General features: G+C 37.3%; 1 protein-coding gene across 1 annotated transcript in view; it reads left to right on the forward strand.

The window, feature by feature from the left end:
- Positions 1-24576, forward strand: part of LOC129751932 (homeobox protein SIX3) — a 198547-nt gene that overhangs the window by 81528 nt on the left and 92443 nt on the right. The window lies entirely within an intron of this gene.

A 24576-nucleotide genomic window follows, 5' to 3' on the forward strand; every position in this document is an offset into this window, starting at 1 on the left:
GGTCGCGGCAAGAGAAAATCGATGTATATCCCGGAATGTTGTAAATACAACAGTTATCTTTACCAAGCCAGGTTTCACAAACAACAATAACATCGATACAAACATTAAAATGATCAATGGTCTGTAATATGCAATCAAATTTATCTAAATTATTCATACTACGTACGTTCCATTGCAAAATTCTAAAGGATCTTGAATCATTATTAAAAGTACTTAAATTAAAATCTTCTACATTTTCATGGTATCTATTCATTAAACTATCCATTGAATAAAATATATTTCAGTTTTAAACATTTGTAGATCTAAGATCTTATTTTGATCGTGGATCAGCATTGTTCCTTTTTCGTTTGGGTGAAGGACTTTCATTTGGAATCGTGGATGTGTTATTTCTTTGCTGAGTGACATGCATGCTCATGAAGCGATTCATTTCAAATTTAGTTTTGATTATATCAGGTTTTGAATTATCTGTTTGTTTGACCAAAATGGCACCATTTCTTCCGGGCCAAATGTATTTGGCTCCAATTAAGTCTTGATATTCGCGCAATTCAGTTAAAATTTCCATGGATAAGGGCGTCAATTCATCCCTTATTGTGACGTTTAGTGGTTTACCATCAACTACTAATGAAGGATCTATTGAAGAAGAGGCAAGTTTCCCAAAAATTCTTTTTTTACTGAAAATTTCTTCTTTTATTACTGTATCTTTTAATAGAACTTTAATTGGTGGAGACTTTTCATTGGGTTTATTGGATGATATTAATCTAACAGCGTTTAAAATGGATTCAGTTTTAAGGTCGTAGCCAAAAGTGCCACATGTTTTGCGTACAAGTTCTTGTGTATTTTCTCTATTATTGTATGGCAATCCGAAGATCAAGAGGTTTTTTGAAACAGCCTCCCGGTTAAATCGGTCGAGGTTTATTTCCAATTTATGGACCTGATTGGTAAGATTTGAATGCTTAGATTTGAGATCAGTTACTTCTTTTTCAAGAGCATCGTTTCGGAATTTTATGTCTTTGAAATCAGTCTGAATTTCATCGAATTTCGTGGACAAAAATTCCTGCGAAGCCTCTATCGCAGTAGTAACTGATCTCATATCCGTTTTGATTGAGGTCAATTCATGTGAAACCACATTATGTACGGTCGTTTCAATTTTAGTATGGATATTTTCGATAATTGTTTCATGATCTTTCCGTAAACTTATTATTTTGGCGTAAATACATGCACAGTTGGCATCGCAAAAGTATTGCTGCGCTTTCATTTTGCGAGCTGCACTTCCAATCAGATTTTTGCAGCGAAGATGAACGCTCTTGAAACAATATGCACAAGTAAGTATTTTATCAAGATTATTTTCAACATTATTACATTCAATACAAATAACTTCATCATCACATTCCATGTTCGCCATCGCCATAATACAACAATTAAAAGCTAAAAAGGAACTAACTCTTTTGATGAAACGCACAACTAAAGCTAGAAATTATTAAAGTTAAGAAATAAAAGACTTATAAGTTTATTTTAACAAACGCACAAACTAAGATTATTTAAGAAAACAATACAAATAAATATTTCAAAGAAAAGGTGTTATGAAGAGGAAAAAAAAAATTAAATTAAAAAAAAAATCATAAGCTATCTTAAATTATTTGTATGTACGGAGATGAGAAATATTTAATTAAAAAGCGTTTTTCAAAAGGGTTCAATGTCAAAATCGCAAAACAAATAAAATTTTAAGGACAAAGACAAACCTAAATTATGTGTGTGTACGGAGATGAAGATAATTCAATTTAAAAGCGTTGAAATAAAAGAAAATTGATTACATATTAAACGCACAATAAAAAAAAAAATCTAATAAAATCGAAAGTTAAAATCATTGCTTTCCAAAAAGAACAATTTTCAAGTTTATGTTGCACTGTGTACGACTATCAAGAATACAAGTGACGAGTCACCATGAAAACCAGCAAACGCATAGTTCCAACAATGTGTGCTACTAACGGAAGCAACAATACTTTCGTACCTACTCATGTGCGCTGGCTGCGTTTGCCTAATCTTCACCGCTAGCGATCGAGATTCACTAACAAGCTAGCAAGTGCAAGAAACACAACCCTTTGAAGTGCGCTAATAACAGAGACACACACTTTCGCACTACTTGCAAGTGCCCCGAGGTTGGCCAAATACTACACCGCTCAGCGACGAGATTTACTAACAGCTGAGCAAATGATAGAACCACAAGAAGTTGAACAGCGGCAGTTTTTTTTCACTCAGATAGACCGACAAACGGTGGACGCATGCAGATATGGTTGAGATATATGCTTGGTCAACGATTTGCTGCTGTGCAATATACTCTTGAGAATGTTAGTTGTGAAAAGTAATAAGAAAGAAAAGTTCACTTTACTCACCAACCTAGAGAAGTGACTTTCAATACACAGCTCACCACACGAACGCTTGGGGTATGTTTTTTTTTTTTATGTATTTTAGCACAGAGGAAAATTCAATTTTAACACATTTAGGACAATCCAAAGTAGAAAATCATAGTACGGTTTTGCACACTGAACACTAAATAACGCCACTTAAACTCATCACGGATTAAAAAATACGTATTACTACTATAAATTTCAATAAAACTGCGGGACAATAAAACGAGACGGTCGATCAAAAACCAGCGCTGCCAGAAAAAAAAAAGAAAAAAAAAAAAGATATATATTGATATATTGATATATCTATTAGCTTAAAATCCTCCGAGACAAAAAAATATATCTATTACGGCTATAATGTAGTAAAGATGCTGCAAACAAAAAAAAAGTTTGTTCAACCAGAACAGGACAACTAAAGTGTTTGCCAACTTCTCGCATGCATCTGTCTGTAGAAATCTAGCACCAATGTAGGATGCAACTTGATTTTGTGTGCCTAACAACTCGACATCGAAAGCAAAACAAAAACTAACAATTCACAAAAACAAAAACCGAACTGCTCTGCATCCACAAATGGGACACATATGCATGATGGCACCATCAGCAGCAGCAGCAGCATTTGGTGCAATCGAGGCCTTGTCGCTGCGCTGGTTGGGTTGTGGTTTAGTTGCTTTAGGCGACGAGAGTTTGCCGGAGGAATCCTAATAGATTCTCCAATGGCTGTCGTATGTTTGTTTAGCATAAGAACAACAACAACAGCAAAAGCAGCAGCAAGAACCATTTCTTTGGAAGAATCAATTTGATTTGGCCCTATCTTGTCGTTGGCCGGATATCGTATAGGAAAGATGCTGCGAAGGAAAGTCCTATGTACCTTGAGATGATGGCCAGATTGTTGGAACTTCGTGGCTGTGCGCCCGTTTTCTGCCAACTCATTGTCTTGGTTGGTTTCCTCCCGGGTGTGTATGCTGGATGGAGGCTGCGCAGAAAACAACAGCGTCGTCGTCGTCTTCGTCGAACAAGTTCTTCTTTGAAAGTCTCAAGATGAAAATGGGATACAACACTCCGCTGCTGATGGCAGACAAAGGAGCTTTATACACACAGAGAGCATGTCGATAAGTACATATTTATATTCATTTCAACGATCAGTTTTATTTATTTTCCCTTTTACTTTTCTTTTGTTCGGAGTCAGATGAGAGTAGTTCGGTTTACCCATCACAACATCTTCTTCTGTCTTATGCGGTGGTAATCGGAACTGAAACTGCCGTTGTTGTCAAAAAGTCTTTCGAGGGAGTTCAGCCTCGACCGAAAAAGACCGTAGCGCATGTTTGTCCGAATCGGGCACCTGAGACGGGTGTGGATCGATTCGGGAGGTTGGGATGACAAGGTCATTTAGTGGTTTGGCGCCACCTTATCCCGATCTTGGCTCAACCGGTTCATTCGATTTGTATGATGATTTCGGAGAAAATAACATTCAATAACCTTTTTCCCCGAACAATGACTTGTGGAAAATCCTTACCTACCATATCGGGAGCATCAGGTGGACTGCGACGATTAAGAAAGGTTTATTTGAAATCAAACAAACAATGTTTCAATTAGGAAGTTTGATATGGTTCCGGTTGTTCTGGCATGCCTTATGAAATGTGGCATTTCAGAAAATAAAATTATTGGATGTGTGGAGCTTCCTACATGACCATAACCTTTTCATGAAATTTTCGATAACCAAATCAAAAATTTGGCCCTTTATTACTAGCGTAGCTTTTAGAATTTTACTGAACTATATACTATATTTACATCGACTTAAATATAGTTCCATACTGTACGCTATAAGAAGCTAATGAACAAAAACAAGTAACAAAATGAAACCAAGAGGAAAAAAATGTGGAAAGCGGTTAGACGACTTCCATATGACTTACCGTAATCGATCTGCGGCTGAGGTTCTGTGGATCGGAATTTTTTTGTTAAGTTAAACATCACCTTAAGACAAAGTTGTTTTTTTGCTGCCAACCTACCGTACCGAATTTGGTGCCCTCGAAAGAACTGGTATAAGTAGTTTAAGAATTACCGCTTGGTGGTACGCAATTAAAGTATCAAATTTCAAATCAGCGCGCAAAAAGAGGCTATCTGCTGGCAGTTGGTATTCTCCACCCGGATCGAACCTAAAACCCATTCTGTTGCTCGAATATCATCAGGTGAAGGTTAACTGCAACGTATCGTATCGGCTGCTGCTAATGGTGGCGCTGAGTCGACTGAAATTACCTACGAGAAATTCTACCAAATCTGATGTCCTAAACCGCCGATCGCTGGTGGTCGTCAGTGCGGTGTGGTTTTCCGACGAAGAGGGTAAAATGTTCCAGATATACAACGATAGATGGGGTCCACACACATTAGGCACATTGGGTCTAAATGGAAATTTCTCACTCGAGTGGGCACGTTATCGGTCCTCGCCACACTGAACACACGCCCGGTATTGGATTACCAAATCGGTTTTGCCACCGGTAATACTTATGAGGTATAGGAGCCACCCCGGTAGAAGTTGGATCCCGGCTCGGACTTTCGTCGTCCACCACCCATCGATCTTTCACTTCACGACAGAAATTCTTTGGAGAGGTTGCGTCGTTGCGTGTGTCGGACTGATGTCTTGTTCGGTTAGCTGGAATTCAACAGACTGGCATTGATACATGGCTTGATAGTTTTTCCCCTCCTGTTTGGAGAACCTTTTGGTTTACAATTTCATATGATACACCCGTAGGATCATTGCAGGCGATTCCTTTACAGCACGATTCTGTAGTCTTTCGATTAAATTGATACAAAATCTGCTATGCGGCTGTTTCATTCAAAACAGTATGAAAACAAATTGTCAAACATTAATTGTTTGTATTCTTAAAAACTGTTCTTCCAGGCATAGCATAATTTAGCGGAAATTTCTTCTTCTATAACTTACGAAAAAAAAGCATGAAAACTAATAAGTCAACGGAAAGCGGACTAGTTGCGGTTATCGGATAAGCGTTTATGTGCCAAATACTTCTGTTTGATATGACTTTTGGGTTAAATAGATAGCGTACAGAAAACAGAAGAATTTCTTTAAAATTAACTCACCTGGAGATCTGGTCGCAGTTTAAACGGCTTCAATTTGTTTACACATCAATTATTGAATAAATTTTGATCGCTTTTGTTAAAACTGTTTGATAGTTTTTGCCAGTAAACACAGCCGTCCGAATCGTAGCGAATTTTGAAATTACAATAAAAAAAACCTAGGCTACTTTGATGTAATAATACAGGCATGGGATGTGATATCATACTTCAAATCACATTGAGTTCACACTTCACACTTTTTTACCAGTTGTTTTTTTAAGTTTATTGAAAATTATGAATTGGGCAAATTCACCAGTTTCTCGCAATTCAATAGTCTATTTTATAGAAAAATTAATCGAAAATTCTACTTTTTAGTAGAATAGATTTCCTGGAAACAACAAATATGAAAATCAGTTGGTGTCACTGGATTTGCTTAAAAATTAGATACAAATCGATGTATCTTACCAGTACATCGGTTGCCCCTGAGCCTCAGAAACCCTTCCGGAGTTTTTGATATGAAAACTATTTTGTTGACAGTTATGAGCTGCTTTGATGTGATTACATTGACGATATGATATAACACAAACAGACATGTTTAAAATTGTGTACATCTATTGGATGTAATAAACGGACAGTTGAGTAGTATCACAATAAAAAGTCATACTATTACATATTGTGGCTAACATCTGCTTGAATTACATCGGCCATCGTTACATTATTTTTTGCTGTGTACCTACACACTTTTTTAACGGTTTATATTGTACGTTTATTGAAAATTGTCATAAAATTAAATAAATCAGAGTGAAAAAACATTGTTTAACTCCACTCCAATCTATGGTTTTGTAGAGTCCAAATTTATTGACCGCACAATATTGGTTAAAAAGGGCATGTCTAGGATCTTTTGATGTATTCGGTATTCGTCTTTTTTCGAGCAAATCGTCAAAAAAGTATAATTCTTCTTAAATCCAGAATCCAGTGCACATCGTTAATGTTTAATTAAAATCATCCTAAATATTTTATACTTCTCGAAGCCGATAAAAGTGAAAAGTTAAATAAAAAAATATGAATAATAAACGGTTGGTTTTTGCTATGTTGGTTGCATCATGCTTTCTGAATATCTATTGTTTGTTAAATGTTAAAATGCTTGGAGTGAACTTATTAAAAATTATGTTAGTCAATAAATATTAGTATTGATCAGTATTCTTTAGGAGGTTATGTCGTGAGGCGGTTAACCAAGTAAATAAAAAAAAATGATAGAAAACAGAAAGATGTCTAATGCGTTAATTGCTTCAAAAGAGCTGTGCCTGTTAAAAAAGATAATCATAGTGCAACAGAAATCTGATCAAAGCAAGCTTATTTATGATTGTTAACATGGAATACAGCCTACTTGGCCTAGGCGGAGTCTTGAATGTAGGATAATGAAAATATTTACAGCGTAAACAATCAGCTGAACTAGAATGCGTGCTCGTGGTCATCGAAAAATGTTTGCCCGAACACATGAAAAAAAAAACTGGTTCCAACCAAGCGCATTGGTGCAACGAAAGTGCATTCGTCGTGATGGCCGCCGGAGCGCAAGTGATTGGTTGGACACTTTCCATGCCATGCTGGTTTTATGATCATACAACACGCAGATACCCAGTAGGCGTTGGTGTGGTTTGAATATTCTAATTCACTTGAAAAGAGGCGGGAATAGTATTGTTGTTATGGCATCATGTTCTGGTTTGTGCTCCCAACGGCAGTGTAATGCAATCTTGATTGAAGATGTTTTGGGAATTGGTCGGAATCAACAGCCAATTTTTTGAGAAAGACATCAAAAATTTTATTATGCATAGGTAACCAAATAATTTCAATAACAAAAATTAAACAGCTTCAAGGAAAAGTTCCCTAAAAATGCTCAAATCCGATGGTGTCATCGCGCTAAATTTCAATCTGGACATTCGTTCCTGGAATGACACACAAAAGTTGGGCATGGGAGTAGCAGCTGCTGTAGCTTTTCAAAGTAGAAAAAAAAGTCGAACATTCGACAGAAGCTTCCGCACAAATGGCCTCATACTCCGTTTAATGTTCGTATGCTGGCTGTGGATACCAGAACGAAAAAAAAAACCGTGCATTCCTGTAGCATTGCAGAACCAAAAAATGTACCCAAGAACTCATCAACGTTGAACATTTATCATCGTTTCTTTGTGATCGTCATCGTTTCAGTTTCCACTTTGAATGTGTTTTTTTTTCCTGTAGGTGTGCTCGGCTCACACTTGTTTTGGTGAACGTCAAAATATTGAAATGTTTGACAAGCACGGCGATAGTTTGATCTATTAGAAAAGTTAGGGAAAGGAACTCGTCAACGAGTTTGTTAAAACATATTTATTCTTGAAATTTGTAAAATGTTTTAAGTAGGATATTTCTCGGTGTAATCCAATGATGGGTTCGTTTGCCCTAACATCTCCGTCAGGAAGCACATTTGTGTATGAACGAGCTCTCAAACCGCTATTTTGCCTTTGGATCCGAAACCAGCCGTGTGCAGCCGACAAAGTAACGATTCATGCTAATGATAATTGTTCTGACACTTTGGCTACATACCCGTGGTCTCAATTTATTTTTTTATGTGTTAGCTTTAAGGCGATATATAGCATCATATTATTTGATTATAGGTATAATATGGGGCCCTGTGGATAGCCGCGAGGGTCATTTGCCGTATGTATCACATTAGCGAGATCCAGAGAGAGCGGAGGTCCGGTTCAGAGCTTAAACCGCAACTGGAATAGCAGATGTGACGCGAAGGTGTGAGCGATTGCCGGGGTCGTTCCCGATCGTTTGGCAGGGTAGTTCAAAGCTGATCGTGTTAGCACAACGACGATGACGACAAGTCTCTGTTAAATCGCACTGGTTGGTCTATCGAACAATTATAATGTTAGCTGCCATTAGCAGTCTATTAGAGTGAACATATATCTTGAACATCGTTGGAACATTGTGCAGGGTAGAATATAATCATATGAACAAGGAAAAATCAACGGTTAAAACGGGTGAAGTCGGAGACGATATTTCCAGATCAATTTTCTAGAAAATTCTAAAATAAAAGTTCTTATTCATTAAGTTTGAATGTCAATTGAAAACTTACTTCCGTTAATATAAGCATTGGAGTACAAGGTGGCCCAAGTTTTCAAGCAATTACATATATAACGGAACAAGACTCAAGACCAAATATTTGATTTGCTGAAAATATCAACATATTTCATATGACATGATTTTGGGTAATTTCTTTTAGATTTTTATTTCTGAGCTTGCTTGAGCATGAGCTTGCTATCAACTACGGTCCACCTAAGGCCTCTCCTGGCCAATGGCAACACATTCTCACTGTCTAATTTTTAGAATCTTAATTTTTAATATGAACCATTAACGAATCCGGCCAAGTCCATGTAGTCGATAGGGGGGAAGGAAGTGCAGCACATGCGATGATTTGTTTTGCGGAGACCGGCTGTACGCCTTCTCTCCACAAATCTCACGCTGAGTGTTTGGGGATAAGGGTAATGTGGCATGGAATATCACCTTGGTAAGCGATTGACTACTTTAAACCAAAACTCCTAAGCTCCTGAACTTTATAAGTTTCCTCAAGAAACTTCTGATCAATTATACAAAAACCTTTATTGTATAGTGACAATACGAATGTAAGCGAGACAGAGTTCTCAAATGATCGAACTAAATAATGATATTTCCTTTTATTTGGCTACATTGAAAGTTTTACATCTTAAAAGTCTCAGGCAAACCAAAAATTTTGAAACATCAGATTTGATTATCCAAAAGGGTGAAATTGAAATGTGGTTTTAAGGGAATTATATCGACGAAATCTCCCAATCAGACAGAAAAACACTATTTCTTCGTTTAAATCAGTTATCATATCCTTAAAAATGTTCTCTAAATAAACTAATATTTTGAGTTTTTGTGTAGATTTCAATTTTAATAAAGTTTTGCTAACTATTTGGAAATTAATAGTATTTTTTTTAACTAGCCTCAATCATTAAATGGTCGTATTTTGCTTTACTTCCGGCTGAGGACTATAAGAGATATTCAAAATTCTCCATTGAAAAAGAAAATGAATGAATAATGTCAACCAAAACTTAACAATCTGGCTTCGAAATTATCAATGATAATGACAGCGACAATGTTACGATTTAAGATAGATTGAGTGCTTTGCATCAATTTGTTTTGATAGTAGACGATTTAAAAGTATAGTTTAATGAGTTGATTTTTAACATTTTTTGCTTTTCAATGGGAATTCAAACTTTGTTGAACTTCATAAAGACCTAAAACAAATAAAAAAAAAAGAACGAGCTCACCAAACGTTCACGATAACGTTTTTCCATGCATTTTCGAGGAAGACTTTCGGTTATTTTAAAGTTGCTATAATTCCATCACCATCCGTCCTGGTCCTGGTTCCCATATATCGGCGCTTTCATATCCTTCGTAAAAAACGTACGAACCCATATATCTCTGTTTCCTGTTCGAAGGTTCGTATACTTTTTATTCTCGACCATTTAAAAATTTTCGAGACATTTTTCAGCAGCTTGACAAAAACACGTCATTTCACAACAACTGGTTGCTTCGATCTCTATTCCTATTAGATTTTTATTTCTGATTTGCCGTTGATTGTTGACCCGTTAAAAGCTCCATACTACAAAATTGCGGATGAAATACGCTGTGCAAGATTTTTTTCTTAAATTACATTTTTCATGAAATATTTCCTGCCTATAGAAAAAACTGGAACTGAAAAATGTCTCAATTTGCCAAGTCTAAAATACAAAATTAAAGAACTTATCGTGAGATTTCCACGACCTCGCCAGTAGAGTTAAGTTCGCCTGCAACCGAACTGCATCCCTAAAGTACGGAGGGCGTAGCCTCAGCTCCATCGGGCACTTGAAGAAATTAATTATTCTGCCAGGCAATTTTCGTCACCGCGACTCCCTTCACTTTCTCGAAGTTGTATAATCTAAAGCACTTATGTCTCATTGAAACAATCAAACGCTATTATTTTCGGATAAATAATAAAAATACTTCCTTTCTCCCGAGAATCGATCAAATTTACACACCGAAAATTTTTACAATTAAATACTTTTTCGTATAATCTTTTAAAAAGAATCACCCCCAAAACACGTCTACAACATACACGCACAGCCTACTGAGTCCTATTTTTTTTATATAATTGTTGGTTTTTTGACAAAACTTTATTTCAGCATACTATATTTTACATACTTCTTAGAACAAGTTCACTGGTGTTGGAAAAAAGTGGTAGAAATTTTGACACTCCAAGCACAAGTTGAAAGTTTAATTTTTTTACTACACTGCTGCGATGCAAAAATAGTTGGATCAGATATGCCTGAAATAGAAACAGTGTTGTAAAGAAATTTGACGGCAGCAGATCTTGAAAAATGTTTTGCATTGTAAAATTTTCAAAATGTCATACAAGTGTCAAAATTTCTACCACTGTCTTCCAACACGAGTGAACTTAGACGCCAAACATTAGTTTTTAAAAACCTATATTTCTATCTATTGCGCTTAGAACACGAACCTTTTTGGGTCTGACGTTACATACCGTGTTATAAATGTATTTAAACTCAAAGAAAATCTGATAAATCAAAAATGGACTAAAACTCATGAATCAACCTTTCGAAGTCTCAACTGAACCCTTTATATATTTTTCAATAATCAAACATTCATATTAAAAAAAAAAACAAAAATCTTGCATTAGTTTTCAGGATTCATCCAAAAGTGCGGGTGTAAAGGGTGATACGGTCAAAATTTGGTGTAGGGAAAACGCGTGTAAATCGGTGAAATCGTTTATTTAAAAAATCAAATTAAATTTCTGTTTCAAGTTTAATTAGTATAAAATTCAGGAAAAATATTCAGTTAGGCTTCCGCTTTTCCAAATCCAAATTGCCGGGCCTTACGCTTAACCCCTGCCATCAGATTTTGTACAGCCACCTTGTCCACCTTCTTCGCCGCAGAAAGCCAGTTTGCCTTGAACTGCTGCTCGTCCTTAGCAGTTTTTTTGGTCTTCTTTAGGTTCCGCTTGACAATAGCCCAGTATTTCTCCATTGGGCGGAGCTCTGGCGTGTTGGGAGGGTTCTTGTCCTTGGGAACCACCTGAACGTTGTTGGCGCCGTACCACTCCATGGCCTTTTTACCGTAATGGCAAGATGCCAAATCTGGTCAAAACAGTACGGAACAACCGTGTTTCTTCAGGAAAGGCAGCAGACGTTTATTCAAACACTTTTTCACGTAAATTTCTTGGTTGACAGTCCCGGAAGCTATGAAAATGCTGCTTTTCAAGCCACGGGTACAGATGGCTTGCCAAACCAGATATTTCTTCGCGAACTTTGACAGTTTCATGTGCTTGAAAATATCTGCTATCTTTCCCCTTCCTTTTGCCGTATAAAACTCCTGTCCCGGAAGCTGCTTGTAGTCGGCTTTGACGTAGGTTTCGTCGTCCATTACCACGCAGTCAAACTTCGTCAGCATCGTCGTGTACAACCTCCGGGATCGCGCTTTGACCGTCGTATTTTGTTTATCATCGCGGTTTGTAGTCACTACCTTCTTGTAAGTCGATAGTCCGGCTCGTTTTTTTGGTTCGATGCACGGTTGTAGACGATACACCCAGCTTATTTGCGGCATCTCGGAGAGAGAGGGTAGGGTTTCGCTTGAAACTACCGGCAACTCTCTTTGTCGTCTCAGCGGCTTCCGGTTTTCGATTTCCCCCCGATCCGGACTTCCAGGCTGTCGACAAACGTTCCCCAAACACTTTAATTACATTTTTACATTTTTAACGGTTGATTTGATATCTTTAAGCGATTTTGCCAGCTTTGCGTGCGAGTAGCTCGGATTTCCGCGATGCGCGAGCGCGTCTTCCTTGGACGGCATCTTGACATCTGAAGAATGAATTCCAAAATCAAAATAGGAGCAACATTTTACACACACACACCTTCAAAATGAGGGGTGTATAGGTTTTTTAAATGCAAAATTGAAAGAAATACGTCAAGTTGATATTGACCAAATTTCGCCGTATCACCCTTTATTTAAAAAATTCAGAATTTTTCTTTTGTTTATTTGTGACACTTTACCAACGCTTTGGCATTCATGTCACAAAATTCAGAATGAAACTCAGTTTTTCGTATTGAATTCTTTACTTTTGATCAATATCTCGCATTTGTAAGACGCTTACTTTGAAAAATGATCAGCCAAGCTTTTTAGGGACGTTTTCGGAGAGTTTTCGGTCGAATTTTTTACCTTTTCAACTATCGTCAAATTAAGAGTTTAAAAAATGGTTGCAGTTGTCTTGTCCAATACTGCACATAGATTGTAATTTATAACTAGTGATGGTCGACAATATTGAACTTAGTTTTCGTTGGAAGTTGCTTTAAGCAATTTTTCTTCGTTCACGACACATTTACCTTGTGGCATTCGTTTCTGGTTTAAGCTAATTGAAAGCCAACTTTTGCACAGGACTCGTTGGCGTATACTTTTTACGCCATTTGTGCTTAAAATAAACAAACAAAAATATAAACACATGTATAAGTCAATCAAACACTTATTTGTTTATGGGTACATGTATAACGGCCCACGGTTAATTAAAACAAAAGTCCACAATAGTGATGAGAACTTTTCACCGAATTTTACTATATGTTCACACATGTACACGGTAATCCAAGTACCGATGTTAAAAGTTAGGTATTGAATGATATACATATAATTTCAGATTAGTCATATACCTACCAATAGTAATCTGCAAAGCACAACTGAGGGACTATCCACGTTCCTATCAGTTTCACTTTGATTACTCAGAAAGTCATAAATACATCGCGAAACCTCTAAAATCTGTATTTCCTGCAAACAACTGCGATATTCTTCTGTTCTTCTGTCACAAAACCATGGCCTGACTTATACAATTTTATTCCGCAGCAAACGAACACCCAAAGTCTCATACGAAAAGGGCGATCATCGTCAAACACCACCAACCATGAGTATATTAATTCGAAAAATTTCACCTCATTCTATTTAATCGTTTCCTCATAATAATAATAAAGCTGTAGGTTTTTTTTGTGTGTGCCCCTTCTGGCTTTACCCTTATTTATTCTTCATGGGGGGAAACACGTATTGTGTTCGATAATTCGTCAGCTCAATTCGACCGGTCCCGGTCCAGTCAGTAGGTAGGTTGGTAACAGATATTGGAGCCCCCCTGCCTGTGCCTGTGAGGGCTTAAAAGAGATGTTCGCCGGAGCCAAAGTATTATCGCACGAGGTGTATCATAAATCAATGATTGATGAATGATTCCTTCCATTTGGCCGCGTGTTGGTGTGGGCCAGGCCATTCTGGGGGCTACTCCCGAGAGTGATTTGGATTTATCGTATTGCCCTGTCCGGTTGTTTTCAACTCGCTAAAAGGAAAATAATAAAGCTGACAAAACAATGTTTCAGAAACTGACTGCTAGTAGGGTGTTTCAGCTTTTGGATTCACTCGTTTACAGCTTTTAAAACATATTTTTGGAGGATTTTTCTTTAAAATCATTCTTCAGAAGCTTATTTATCTTTTTACTTAGTTGATTAATATATTCCTGATATCATTTTTGCAAAGCGAAAACTTTTTCAACTTATCAAAGGTCCCAATGTCGCCTATCGATAGAAAGTTAAGGAGAGTTTCCTGGCACCCAAACCTCAATTGGATTGGACACGGTAACACATAACCATGAGCTGTGTGTCCGATCAAACACGTCGTCCGTAAAAATCTGTATAACCCCCAAAGCGCCTGGCCATCACCGATGACAAGAGGAAGACTCAATGTGAGACAAAAATGTGATAAGATTAACAAGATTGTCCAAGAGTGATTAGAAACGGGGTCCATACAAGCGAGCGAGCGAGCTCCAGAGATGATCTGGACGTGGAACGCACGAGGCGCCAAATTTGATATTCACTGATTCGTGTAGGCCGGACAACACTCCCGGGTGTGGAGGGGTAATTGATTGGCCATCAGACTGCTGGTGAAGTCTGATCCCTCAAATAACTCACTACAGCCCTGTTCCAGCAGAGGCAGCAGAAGCAGCAGCAGCAGCCGGACAGAAGATGGATTTATTGGGAATGTCTATATTATCCATCTTCCACCCTACGATCCGGTGTCTTTGGGGCAGTCCCCGAATCCCGGAGAATAACTGACTGACAGTTCGCTGGATGACACGATCAGAGGATTTGAATACATTAAACGCCTGGCTTGGATACTGGAACGGATGGCAATCAGACAATCTTGTTATGGTTGGGGTGTAACTCACCCAGGAACTGGGAAGATTGGAAATCTGGAAAATTAATCGGTGCTCTCAGGTTTTTTTTTTTTAGCTGAACGTTGAGTATCGTTAATGATTGCTTAAATGCCTGTTGAAAATTTTGACACTCTCTTATTTGACAGTTTCGATCACTGTGGCCTTAGCGCGAGAAGTTAATGTGACTTAAGGTAGCATCAGAAATTAAAACAATCGAAGTTTATTGCGGACTGTATGGCGTTCTTGCTCTCTTTTGAAAGATCGTATTAACATACTAATTTGGTAATGATAAGCAATTGATTATCAAAATAGAACCTTTATAATTCCACCAAAACTGGTTTTGGAACATTTTGGTATATCATTAAAAGTTTTGCTAAGATGGCGCTAAGATTAAGATTAATCAGTTTTGAGGAAAATCAATCATTTATGGCTGACTTCCTTACTTAAAAAACTTATACATAACTGATTTTGAATCTATTTTTCAACCTTCATTCAAAACAGGATTCATATGTAAGCTAGAAATTCCAGCTTTGATAAAATGAAAATTCAATAGAAAAATTTCTAGGTATAATTTGATTTCTTTCTTAACTGCAGTGCGAAAAAAAAAGAGTACTAAAGGGATTGTGGTATAGCTAAGTTGGCAAGTCAGTTGCTTCTTGAAACGATGTCCGTGAGTTCAAGAACAAGAGCAACCATCGACAAGCAACAAGAGTGCCCTTGCACGAGTGTGAGAATCAGTTTTTTAAATGTATTGATTCCTACGTCACAAACGTTCATAAGCGTCTCGACGTTGAAGTCGGCATTCACCGACGGCATACAATGTTTCATGTAATTTGGAAAATCACAATCAAAGCACCCTTTTATTTACGCTTTTTCTTCCTGACGCGCAGCACAGCGACGCTATTTGTTTTTTTAAACTTTTTTTTTCTTAGCGGAACACCACACCCCCACACCAAAAAGCTCGATTTGAGCCCCCTGGTAATAGAAGCTAACTGTTCTCAGCATGTCTGGCAGCAAAACAAGATAAAACCTTATTTGTACTTGAAAACGCAAGCAAAATTTAATAACGCTGAGAACTTTCAAAGTGAATATTTAATCTTCGCATTAAATAATCACTTTGAAAGTTCTCAGCATTATTAAAACTTTGTAATGAGGGAATATAACAATATTTGATAAAAATGAATCTCAGTGGAAGAATATTCCTTTTAAGAGATCCATTATTGATCTAATGAAAAAACTAAGATTGAAAAAATTATTAATATAAAGAGTAACTAAGAATATGACTAAAACTACATAATTTAAATTAAATTTATCGGTAAGAAAATTAAAAAAAAGGACTGAAATAAGTGGTTGGTTGATCATCGGTTTAGGTTATCTTTGTAGTACTGCATAAGTTTGGTCTTAATTTTTTTTCCATTGGAACTGTTTTTAATCTCTTCAGGAAGGCTGTTGAATTTTGTTGGACCAATGAAGGAAATTCGACGTTGGCCAAATCTTGTTGAACTTGTACTGCGCATCAAATGGTGAGATTGGCAAGTATTGTGATATTGCACACCCGCATTGAATCTTAAGTTTTGATTATTGTTTGAAGAGTTTAAATTATCAAAAACATAGGTTATAGTTTGAAGATCACAAAGTATGTAGAGAGGTAATATATTGTGAGAGCGATTAGAATAAATTAAATTGGTTGGATAGAGAAAAGGAAAGTTGAATATGGTTTTCAGACAACGGTTTTGAAGGGTTTGTAGACGAGAAACAAGGGACAACGACGCTCTGCCTCAAACAGCTATTAAATAGTTTAAACGGGAGTGTACAAAAGCAAAATAAAATTTAAGTAAAATATGACATGGAACAAAAGCTTTCACCCTCCATAAGATTCTGCTCAGGGATACATTTTTTTTTGTAGTTGATCAGTGTGGCAGAACCATGGCAGAGTTTCGTCCAGAATTATTCCTGAATACTTGAAGTTGGTAACCCTCTCTATAGTTGTATTGGATAGATTGAGATTACAATTAAGTTCGATTTTCCTCGGAGAGTGAAAAATGATGTACTTCACTTTAGCAAGATTGAGGGTCAGGAGGTTAGCTGAAAAATATTTGTGAAGGAGTTTTAAATCTTCTTCCATGTTGGTTATAACAGCATTCGGACAGTTTTCAGGATAAAATAAGGCTGTATCATCAGCAAATAGACGAGGTAAGCAGCGGCAATTTAATGAGATCATTGATGTATAGTAAAAACAGTAATGGTCCTAAATTGCAGCCTTGTGGGACACCAACTTCCAAGCTCTCTAGAGAGCACTTTGCCTTACCTAAGATGACTAATTGTTTCCTGTTAGCCAACACAGCAAAAAATAATGTAACGATGGACGATGTAATTTCTGGGGATTACGTATTTCTGTTGCAATAATACATCTAAATGATGTACACAACGTGAATATGTCGTGAAGTGTAATATCAAAACCTTCTATGTGATATCGCATCAAGTAGTCAATGTTTTCCTTTGTTGACGTTGGAATTTGATTTCATTTTAAAAATAAAGAAACGGATTATGGACCTCAGCTGTATTTGTTTGGCTAGTAAGTACTTCCAAAATTATTTAAAAATATAAGCAAACCCACTGCTTCAAAACAAATTTTATTATTTTTCCTTTTTTAGGAAATTTGGCCCATATGGATCAGCGGTACGAAACAAATTATTTGTCTCCAAACAGCCGGGTACATCAAGATAATGTAAAATTAGGTACCATTTGCGACTCAAGTTATGTGCAGGTATTTGATGTAATATAGCAATACTTTTTTTTTGCTGTGAAGTAGCTGCGTATAAGATTGTTGGCTAGCCCTCTTATGCCATAACACTCCAACTTTTTCAGTAATATACCATGATTAAGAGTGTCGAAGACCTTCCTAAGGTCTAGAAAGAGTCCACCCACGATTTTTTGGCATCTATTTTTTCAACCACAGAATCTAGCAATTCGCAGATGGCTGTAAGCGTAGGTACTTGTTCCAGATTTAAACCCATATTGAAGATTGTAGAAAACGTTATTTTCGTTTAGAAAGCTGTTCATTCTGGTTATTAAGAGCTTTTCGAAAACCTTACTAAAAATGCTAAAACATAGGAAACCTTCTGTAACTTTTTTCTCAGTAGTCTCAATCGGTCACAATCTTTCATTGATTTATACCATCATTTTGAATGTTTCTGTAATGTTGACATTTCAGCCAAAAAATGCACAAATTTTAAAAATGAATATTCTAACTTGTTTTTTTTCAAAAGTTGACTTTTAGTCAGTTTTTACCCAACTTTCAGGATTTTGAAATGGATTTCAATTTTTGATGACAGAAAAAAAAGTCCTCTTCACTCGGCCACAGCCTACCAAGTCCGAATATTTTCGTTTTTTATTATGATATCGCTTATTTGGAGTAACATTCAATCTTTTTCATCGTGAAAAAAAAAAGTTGAAAAAGGAAAAAGGAAAGTTACATTGAGAGACCCTAGAACAACTAGAAATCATCGACGGTCCATGTGCTATTTTTTTTAAGAAGACCGAAAGTATATTACATTGATCTTAAATTCATATGAAAAAAGGAAAAAAGTGGTTCCATGTCGGAAAGAAAGCGCAACAAAATACGACCGAATTGAGAAGCTGTAAAAAGGCTGAATTACTCTAGTCTGCTTTGCACTGGTAGAATTAAAACCGACTGGAATTCATGTCAACAAGGCATAATAGCTGTCCAATAAACAGAAGAGAACGGTGGTCAAATAGCGTGCAAGGTGTTGCCCTTAGAGCCAAAGAATTAGTGCAAAATGACCAATTTTGAGTTGGTAACGATAAAATATTAATCATATTTTCAACAATCTTGGTTGAATACGACACGAATCCGCGTGAAATCGTCTTCAACGAATTTTAATTTTTGGTTCGAAGAAACTCCATTATCAACCGACAGTGCGGATGGGACAAGGATGATTTTTTTTGGTGGCTCCACTCAATCAACCCAAAGGTAAGCCTTCAATCCTTGTTAAACTCTCCAAAGCTGTTCGGGTCAAGCGCACATTTCAAACATCTTTATCATCGTTCCAATATACTGATGAACTGGTAATTTTGACAGATCAAGTATGTTCTATGAAAATAATGATCAAATTAACGCCAAATAAATGTCGGATAGACGGATTCTTGACGATTTCAAACATCAATGAAACAGTTAAATACAGAAACACTGTCAGAAGTAAAGAGTATTTTAAAAATAAAATTGATTTTTCGGACTTCTTACTTTCTGAACCAGTTTCTGATAACCTGGTAATACATATCGACTTTATTTTGAAATGTTGAGTTATTAGAATAAATTACCTACACAATGAAAATAATATCATCAAAATCGGTTAACATTTACAGCCAGGAGAACGAAATCAAACTACAACTAAATTTTCCCCGAAACGGATATTTAGCGGACGGCTTTGGAAGGTTAATAGGTTGGACCTGAGTCGGGATTTTATACGTATATTTTCCCGTCTTATGTCCAATCATTATTCCTTAGACGCGGTACTCTATAGTTTTGATATTGCTGGTAGCTATCTATGTGATTGCGGCCAAGATTATCATGACATCCAGCATATTGTTCGGTCGTGTGAGGTCCATCTTGTCGCTAGAAAGAATTTCATAGACTCCCTTCGGGCCCGAGGAAAACTTCCCTACGTTCCAGTGAGAGATTTGCTAGCTGTGATAGACTTAGACTACATGTTCGAAATATACGTTTTCCTAAAAGCTATAATGCTTTTAATTTTCGTATTTCCCTATCTATCTTCTTCTTTACTCAAAAAATGAACTAGATATAAACACACAATTGAAATCAAATAAAACGATTTTGGCTCATTGAAGCCTAAAGATATGAGCCGTTTCAAATAAAGTATTTACAAAAAAAAAAAACAATCTTGGTATGCTTTTTGCACAAAACTTTGTGAAGTGTACGAACGAAGTGATATTGTTTGATGTGATCGAAAGCAAATAAATGATAAATGGTCAATGCCTACTTCACCATTTGGTTCCAGTTTCGTTCGTCTGATTGTACAAACAGTAAACCATGAAGTATTGCTCAATTTGAATCGCATGATCTCCTTTAGTTTCTATTTTAAAAAGTAACTCATTACCCGCTTCTAATTCAACATTGTATACGCAATCAGCAAGGTTTGGATCCCCATCACTCCATTGTCCATCCCTTACGTACATTTTTACCCCCAGTAGATCCCCATTAACGACCTCCATCTTCCAATATAAACCAGGGGAAAAGTATAAACCCATTATCCATTGACATATATCTGAAAAATTACAGCTCAAAGCCCCATCAACCAGTCGGCCGGGCTCGGGTGGGCAAATATCGGGTCAGCACCAAACGGTAGCTATTCCGTGGTCATAATTATGGTCGTACCCGTCCATAAACAATCCATTATCCGCTGCTGCTGTTAGGTTACTGCTTCTTCAGCCCATCATCGTCAGATAGAGCCTAGGTATATGGTCCTACTGTATGAATGACGTGCGAGGATAGGCCCTGGTTGGTTTGTTGAATGTGATGGTGGGGTTAGATGGGGAGGATAGATCATCCTGGATGGCAGAGCAGAGTGCACCTCTAGCTGGGTTGCTAAAAAAACGCGGTCAACCATGGCAAATGGCGGCCGCAGGCCTAGGCTCCCGTTGAAACGGGTTCCTTTTTTCCGCCCCAACCTCAACTTTTCTTTCAGGTGGTTAGATTCGTGAATCAGATAATCAATTTTGTTTTTGTGCTTATTATAACATTTTCTAGCTCGTTTTTTTCCACTTGTGCTTTCCCTTTTATTGGGCGTAGTAAGTTCCTTGGAGGTAAACAGTTGGTCACTGCCATTCGCTGTGCTCCGGAGCATGAGTTGGGAGTTTGAATGGCAGCCGTGGCGAAAAACGGAGCCCCAGTAATTACTATCATAGCACATCGTAAAGTATACAACAATGAAATTTGTGTTTGTGGTTAGTAATAATAATAATCAAAATAAAGTACAAATAAAAGCATTTGGAGGTGAGGCCCCTTTCGCGTCCGAGCAATGGATCACAATCGTTGGAAAAGTGTTTCCAAAAGAACAAAGTGCTAAGATGATTAATGAAGCTATGGCGTGAGGAGAGCTGGGTATTAAAAAAAACAGAAAAACGACCTCTGCCTCGGATCAATCCACAGCGAACCTCATCAAGCCAGCAAAGGCTTTGTGGTTGAGCCGAAATGCCCGGCCGGAATGATGTCCTTGCTTCCGTTCTGACGATGGATGGATGATGACCGACTCTCCACGTTTCAAAAGAGTCAGCTGAACAATCGATGAACAGAAATGAGAGCAAATGCCATCGAGGAAAAAAGGTCCTCCTATCCTCTGCTGCTACTAACTCCTAACTATTGTTCTCACTTCATTACTGCCGCCGACCTGCCCATCAATGACAGAACAACAGAGGAGAATGAAATTGTGGCTGGTGTTTGTGAAAAATTGTGATAATTTATTTTGTAAACGAAGGCAATCTCTAATAATCATAAACTAATTTATCATTGTGAGAACACCGGCAGCAGCGACAGTAAATTCGAGCAGGTTGTGGATGGAACCTTCCTATACATATAGCTAGTAGTGACGTTTGAAGTAGGTAGGTTACCTACCTGTCCCCGCAGAAGGGAATGGATGACAGGAAAGTTCTGGTTCTGATGTTTTCTCGCCTCTCGCACATGATCGATGGTGGCTTAATTCGATTATATCATGAGAGCTCAGAAGCTGTCACATATTTGTTAGGCCGGAACGTGTGCGGTTTGCTGATGCGTGTCTCGCGTTCCGAGCTCTGACAAATGCAGCGGCGCAAATTGATTCGTGATGGTTTTGATCTTTAACACATTGTTTGAAAAATTGATTCAAGACCTGGAATTTAACTGATGAAACTGCTCTGTAACGTTTGAGCCAAAACTACTAGAATTACTTTGGCAGGCGCCAATTGTTGTCCCTAGGTACTTCCGGATTTTTCGGAAAGTAAAATCAATCGTAATCGTTGACTTTCTCCACATTTTAGAACGATAACTCATGAATTGGCTTAACTTTTTCGTACGATAACTTTGAACCAGTTCCAAACTTGATGCACAAAAACACACCGTGCTCGTCAATGGTATGCCGAATATTCCCTGACGACAAGGCAGACTGCAACCGGCGGCGATGCTTTCCTGAAGCTCGAAGCTGAAATTCCATCCCCACTGAAAAGGCGGCTCTCCAACACATTGTGCGGCGGCGTTACAAGTTTCAGCGGAATTTCGCAGCAAATGCAACAGACATTTTTTGTTTCCATCCCGGTGCTCCTCGGTTGCGCGCTACACGTATTCGATATCATAGAACTCGCTCGCGAACGCTAATTGCTCAATCATTTTGCAATTTCCCATTGATACTTTTCTCCTTGAGACGTCGAGCGCGTCGGTTGTTGCCACTATACTGGGTTCATGTTTGTGCAATTTTGCGTCGTCGTCATGGGCCTGTAGACTTTTGTTGATAACTAGAAACAAAATATGTTTATGTTTTAAATTTTGGATTTTAAACAGATCGCTCAAAAATGAAATAAAAGGCAGGTTATTAGTTTGGATTCACTTTAAAACAAAAAAAATCGATAAAGAGGAAACCTTTTTCTCCTCTCACCTATGTCGAGATCCAAAAATCCGGAGGTGTGGAATGAGTGGGTAATCAAAAGGCCTTCGAGCATCAAAGTAATTATTATCCTTCAACACCAGCCAGTATCCGTCACGCGGTCCTGCCTGATCCGATATCACACGAAAGGTGCGCTTATAACGGTTCATTCCGGACTTTTGTTTGATGCTTCATGTTCGTCGAGCCGTGAGGGAGAGATGAAAAATCCTTCGTTTTTATGACCTGTTTTGTTACCGCTAGCCAAAGGACACTTTCCAGACTCGTAACAATCCTTGGCGCCGATCTAGAGAAGTGAAGATAACGAAATATTTTTATTGGATTTCTCCAACTTTTCTTACCATAAGAAGAATCATAGTGGGCTTTTGCAGTTGCTTGGAGTACTTGGTCATATTTTGACGGCTGAAATTTCACTAATGCTTGTACCTTTTTTTTCGGGCAGAAGATTTTCAAATCTTCAAATAGAGAAAATTTTATTAGTTTTTTCAAGTGTTCAACAGAAGAAAATTGAAGTTTTCGGTTGAAAGTGTGGTGCAGATCTGAAAATTGATATTTTCAAAAGTGATACAGTGCACCGGGCAAGCGCTATACCACCTAGATTGCCCAGGAATGCTACTGCCCTGATGAAGTTACCTCGACATTCGTCGTGTGAATCCTGAGCCCGTGATCTTGAGCCTGATGAGGATAAGTAGAATTTTTCTATTACCTAGTTGTACCTAGTACCACACTGATAGGTACTCAATTGGCGATTTCGAAGCTAATGATGTATTTTTTTTTATTCCGGATTTGGCTCTGGAACCGTCCGAATAAAAAAACGACTTTCGGGTTTCGAGTTATTCCATACGTAGGTGAGAACGAGCACAATGTTTACATGCAGCTGTCAGCTACTTTTAGTTTGAACTTAAACTGGAAAGCTTTGAAATTTTAAGGTTTTGATTTAAACATCTTAATATTTATTCACCTTTAGAAAATATTTCGGAAGAAAGTATGTCCACGTGGACATGACCCAAACCCCTACCCCCCTCTCCGTGGACAAACGTGAACATTCCATACTACCCCCTCCCCCTAAGTTGTCCACGTGGTATGTGAACGGCCCCTGAGTAATTTTAGGTGATAAATATTTTTTATACTAAACTAGTTTGAGTAAAATACTTATGAATTGTGTATTCATTTATTCAAATTTGAAGACATAAGCTTTCATAGCTGAATAATTTAAATGATAATTCAACATAGGTGCACGTAATATTTTTTATATGTTGGTTATCCACCATGGGTGCACGGATTCACCGCAGTTTCTGCCTAAGTATGTGTTCACGTGCATTCTTATGGCGTTTTTTTTTATTCCGGATTTGGCTCTAGAACCGTTCGAATAAAAAAAACGACTTTCGGGTTTGGAGTTATTTCATACGTAGGTGTGCGTGAGAACGAGCGCAATGTTTACATGCAGCTGTCATTTTGTTCTCCCTTCTGGATTTCTTCACTCGGTTCTTCACATCAGGATTGCCTTTTTCGTGTCCGGATTGCACTGGGCAGCAGATAGTACGTTTTGCTTGGCTGAGAGGTTCAAAATCGCGGCAATAATCATTTTTCCGTTCAATATTTCAACTGTTTTGCTTTCAGCCAAAGACAGCTGTTTAATGTTTTGACAACAACATTTTTATGGACTAGCGTAAAGCGCATAAAGTTAAATATAAATTTATAACATTAAAATACAGATGGAAAATTGGAAAAAGAATAGGCTTTGAAAATGGTTCGAAATTCAAATTTAGCTAAAAATAATAATAATACCAAAAATACACAATTAACAAGAAATTGAATTCATAACCATTTTCTTACTCATGATTATCACACAAACTCAAAAAATAATAAATTTCAAAAAAATCTAAATTTTTCAAAACAAATCGCAATGAAAGTTTCAAATCAATTATATATTCGGGAAGCATTGATAAATTTTTTAAAATGATGTTCCTTAAGCTGAACTTGAAATTTGCTTCAAAATAATTTTAAAGCAGTATAGTTTTCAAATTTGAAAAAAAATATTTTCATAACAAAGATTTAAAAAAAATCTGAATCCTAAAATAAATGTCAGATCAGGTAAAACATTAACCATGATAAATTGCTAGGAAAATGACAATAA

The sequence above is a fragment of the Uranotaenia lowii genome, chromosome 3, assembly GCF_029784155.1.
Source record: "Uranotaenia lowii strain MFRU-FL chromosome 3, ASM2978415v1, whole genome shotgun sequence".
Lineage (NCBI taxonomy): Eukaryota > Metazoa > Arthropoda > Insecta > Diptera > Culicidae > Uranotaenia > Uranotaenia lowii.